Here is a 5,305-nt window from a genome sequence, read left to right as displayed (position 1 = left end):
TGACCTAACATCAGTAATTAATAACTTGTCTCCACTGACCACCCCCTGCAGTGCAGTGACTGAGGGCATCACTGTCACAAAACTCCTGGACCCCTAAAATCACCAACATTGAGGTACTGGATACTGCTGCCACTGAGATCAGTGGCAGCAAGTCCAGGTGTTGGTCACTGTGCTAAAATCTGCTCCTCTCAAAAACTGAAAATCTGACACTGCATTTCAGCTTCCACACTTGGATTTTTCTTCTTCCCATGGACATCATGGAGAGCTTTTTTTGTTTTGTTTTTTTGTGGCCTTCAGAGCATGGAAAAGGCTGTGCCCACCTTCCTCTCATCCCTGTGAATAGTTCATTTGCTGCTCAGGCTCAGAGATAAGCTGTGTGTCAACTATGAAAAGCTGTGCCAGAAGGAAATCAGACCTAGTGAGGCCCGGGATTCTTTTGTTAAAGACTTTAACACCTGCAGTCAGCTTTGCCTTTGGATCTTAGCAGATGACAACACCTTTACTGGCTACTGCTAACTGGAGTCAAGGGCTTTTCATCACCCCAGTCTCCTCCCCATATGTCTCTGTGGCAATCTCCTCCAATTTTCACCACCCAAAAACCCCTTTCCCAAATATCATAATTCTTTCAGATTCACAGCATAGATCTCTTTTCATTCTTGGAATGTTCTGGAAAACCTGGAGCTTTAAAATGTAATTGGTGGTGGTGGAGGAGAGTGACCTGTTGGATGTTAGGCTGGAATTCTATCCTAAAACCTTGCAGAAATGGCTGTGGTGTTACATTGCCTGCCTGCACTAGAGAGAACGTCTCCCTGAGGGAAGTGCTGATGGGAGGAAGCAGGAAGGGCTGCAGAGCAGTTTTTAAGGGCAGTGGAACTGCTGGCCCAGGGAAGGTCCCGTAACTGCAGAACCAGGAGGGAAAAACAGCGCCTTTTGTCCCCCCAGTTATCCGTGTCTGGTTACTCCCTGTGTGTGGAACTTGCAGTCCTTAAAGCAGGGAGCTAAACTAGCCGAGTATTGGCCGTGCCCGTGAGGTGTGGGAGCCCGAGGGACAGGGCAGTGCCGTTCCTGGCCGGGCACTGACCGTGGGCACGGCCGCGGATCGAGGCCGTGGCCAGAGGTCACAGGGTTCTGCTTCAGCTTACCCTGGAAACACCTGGAACCTGAGACAGATTTACTCTGTCAAGTCTCCTGTAATGAGATTCTGTGTGAATTTAAAACACGTGGCTGCCCCTCTTCACTGGGAGGAAGGACACTGATACCAGTAAACAAAGAGAAAGGGATTTGTTTCTAGTTGCTCACTGAGAGAATCGGAAATCGTGTCTTCTCTGCAAGCACTTTTTAAAAAATTTGCCTGGGAAACTTCACAGAATTCCATGTTCTCAGTGTTTTCTCTGTTTTATGAGGATCTTGAAGTCAATTTAAGCCTTCAGGGAAGGGGCTCTGGCCCTCTCCCTTACTCTGACTTTGTTCCTTTGCCCATTCCAGCTGTTGCCAGCGGATGGTTCACTTTCCCTGTTGCTGTTCCTGGCAAACCTTCTCTCACTCCCCCAGGAGATGGTTTCAAACCGGGCCACCAGGAGCTCCCCATTGGAAATATGTTGGGCTGGGCTTAGGTGGAAGTGACAGCCCACCCCTGGAAGTGTCCAAGGGCAGACTGGACAGGGCTTGCAGCAACCTGGGATATGGAAGGTGTCCCTGCCCATGGAGAGGTGAGCTTCAAGGTCCCTTCCAACCCAAACCATTCCATAATGAACTAACTTTTTAATTATACAAATGCTCACTCTTTCAACACTTCTTATACCTGAATAATGCTTAAATATTCCAAGGAGGTCCATTACTACCCTCCTCATCAAAAAGGCCCCCACTCAGATTAATGTGGCCTTTTCAGCAGATTAATGGGCTACTGTGTAATAGATTTCAGAGCTGTAGAAAGCAGCATTTTGGGGGTGAGTGTGACTAAAGATTTATAAAATGGTTCTTGGAACAGTTTGGGAATTTTTCAACTCTTTTTCTAATCACCATGGTCAACAATATAATGGTTTTGCAGGAATGTATCAATCTGATGGCAAGTTTTGGAAGGTTTCATAGCATTTCTGGATGAGCAGAGTGGGACAGAGGGTGTGCGAGGCAGCAGGACAGGACACTGATGCAGAGGACCAAGGAGATGAGGAGGACCAAGGGGAGGGGTAACTGCTGACCTGCTGCCTGTTCTGGGATGTATCTATGGATTCCCTTTTGTTTTGCTTGCACAAAATTTCAGTAGGTCTTGGGTTTGCCCTGGAGCAAAATAAGTTACAAAACAAAATTCTTGGCTTTTGGCCAGCCCTAGAAGTGCTTCCAGTTGGCAAAAGTTTCCCTGGTGTTACCCATTTCCAAAGACTCTTAAATCCCCAGGACAGGCTGTTTCTGTCCTACCGTGAACCACGCCATGCAAGCAGCTAACTGGGGAGCACATTGGCCTCTCAACAGTGTGCTGGTTTTCTTTTTCCCCTCCATCCCTTGTTTTGTTATTCTGGTTTTTTGCTGGTGTTTGGTGTGTCAAAGGCCTGAGGAAGATCAGGCACAGGGTGAAGGCTCAGTGATGATGGTTAACTGGGACCCAAACCTGCTGGTCCCTGAGTGCTCTACAGGCACAGTGAGCTGGGAGTAGCTGAATGGGTTCTGTGGGGTTTTCAATTTGTTTTAAACTCAGTTTCAAACAATTTAAAATGTTGGCAGCTGGTGGTTCTGCGTCAATGGTACTCATAAAAATGCCATTTATTTACACCAAACCTGTTGAAAGAAGTTAAACCCCAGCAATTTGAAGTGCTTTGTTCCAGATTTCACAGATATCACATAATGCAGAATGTAACAGCATATGAAGAGCCCAGACAATTAGTTTTTCAAGGCCCAGAGAGAAACAAAAGCTCTGTAATGTGTTTTGAGGACGTGCAGCATTGTCAGTATTGAATCATGCAAAGAGGCCTCGTTTGAGCTGGGTAACACTGGCAGCACAGCCGGGTGTGAGAAAGTACCTGACCCCAGAGGTGGGACAGAGCAGTGTGGTCTGTGCTCTGCTGCAATGCTTTTCCCCTATAGTACATATGGGAATGAGAGGGGAAATGGAGAAAATTGTCATGTATTTAATTTGAACACATGCCAATGTCTGTGTTCTCACTGATATGGACTGATCTGAGGCAACGAGTCTTACAGCTTCCAACAGAGGTGTAGTGAGGTCCCAAATAAAATGCTCCAGCTGTGCCCTGCCAGTGTCTGCAACACTGCTGTTCACAACAAGTCTCCAGTCACCAGAATTACCCAGTCCATCGGTTCATTACTCTACCAGCAATATATAAAATAGTGTAATAGGCTTGTATCTCCAAACTGGTGCTTGGTTGGTGTTTAAACCTGTCTTTTAGTGCTGGACCGTTTGTTGCCACAGCAGGACAAGTGTCCAGAGCAGCAGGGCAGGATCGTGTTGTGCTCCAGCCCAGAGGAGACTCCTTGCAGCCTAAATAAAAAGGGAATATTGCAAACAAAGGTATAAGTGGGTTGGATTTAAAAACTGGCACTACACGATGACTAAGCCTCACTCACACCGCCTTGCAGCCCCAAATCCCTGAGCCACTTCTTTCTAGAAGCTTTGATTAATATATATATTTTTTCCTTTCTATAAACTTTGATTCTCCTTCTTGACAAGTGCAGGAGATACTGCTTTCATCACTTCTGCAAAGGATGAGCTAATGTGTTCTATACGTTTTTTCTTACACTAAAGAACAACCTTAACTACTTCAATTACATACTTCCTACTTCTGTCTTCCTTCACCCAGAAAAGCAGGATAATTCCATGCTGTCAACCAGAGACGAGTCTGAATGAGTTATATTTACATTTTCTAGTAGCACTGAGAAAATGAAGTGAATTGTTAGAAAGTCTTCAGAAGGAGAGGAAGAAAACACGGATCTGCAGGAGCAGAGCTGTGTTTGTCTGATCTGTCAGCAGCATGAGCAGTGCCTGGGTGCTGCTGAGGATCCAATGTTCTCTCCTGGCATCCCCAGAGCCAGCTGGGATCTCCAGACAAGTAATATGCAGCTTAACAGGTACTTGGCAAGTAATGGATGGCTGAGCAGGTACAGCTACGTGGGCAGGGAGCAGTTACCGGCCGGGTTTTGAGAAGGGAACGAGTTGCAAATTTTTTCTCTATTATTTTATTGCTCTGACACTCAAACCTTTGTATTTTTTACTAGATCTTGGCAGGTATTTCCTAACAGTGAGGTGTGCAGTAGGCTGCTGTGTTGTGTTTCAGTCCAATAGAACATACGCCCATAGGGACTGCTATGAAATAGTCATGTTGGACTCCACTGCACTAGGATGTTGTAATTCCCACCACATTTAACTGAGGATGGAGTGATATGGAAGTCCTGAATGCCTTCCCTTGTTGTGTTTGGATTAAAAAAAGGAAAAAAGGCTGTAGAAGAGCAGCTTTTTTTGATGCTGTTTAACAGCCACTAAATCCCAGACTACTTGGGTTTCACCTCTGCTGTGTCCATACCATGGTGGAGGGTAATTTGTTTTCTTTCAAAAAGCATTTAGATGAATTTTGCTTATGAAGGAGTAAGCACAGACTCCCAGAACGGTTTGGGTTGGAAAGGACCTGAAATTCCATCCAGCCCGACCTCCTGCCATGGGCAGGGACACCTTCCACCAGCCCAGGTTACTCCAAGCCCCGTCCAACCTGGCCTTGGACACTTCCAGGGATCCAGGGACATTCACAGCTTCTCTGGGCAACCTGTGCCAGGGCCTTTCTTCCTAACAATTAATCTAAATCTCTCTCAGTTTAAAACCATTCAAGGTATTGCAGAAACGCTGCAAACAGTTCAGCTCGTTGCTGTTCGCGGGGGTTTCGGCGCAGCCCCGGGGCAGACGCCAAAAGCCACCGACGGGGTTTTGGCAAACCCCCCCCGATTAAAAATGGTCGTTGTCGTGGGCCGGTTTTCCGTGTCCCGCGGGCGGAGCCCCCGGGGCTGCGGAGCTCAGTCCGAGCGCTGAGCCGGCCGGGGGCTCGCTCGGGGCTCCCGGGGGGCGGCGGAGCGGGGCGGGGGCTCGGCACGGCCCGGGGCTGCCCCGGGCCCCCCGCCCGGCCGGGCCCCCCGCCCTGCCCGCCGTGTCGGTGCCGGGGGGCGGCAGAGCCGCGCCCGCACCCCCGGCCCGGCGGGTGGGGGGGCCGGAGCGGGGCGGGGGGTCCGGGCGGGGCCGGTCCGGGCCCCTCCCCGCTGCCGCCGCTAAAGCCGCGGGCGGCGGGGCCCGGCGGGCCCGGAGCGGCTCCGG

The sequence above is a fragment of the Manacus candei genome, unplaced genomic scaffold (genome assembly GCF_025592945.1).
Source record: "Manacus candei isolate 608988 ecotype Guabito, Panama unplaced genomic scaffold, ASM2559294v1 h1tg000077l, whole genome shotgun sequence".
Lineage (NCBI taxonomy): Eukaryota > Metazoa > Chordata > Aves > Passeriformes > Pipridae > Manacus > Manacus candei.
This window is presented reverse-complemented; position numbering follows the sequence as displayed.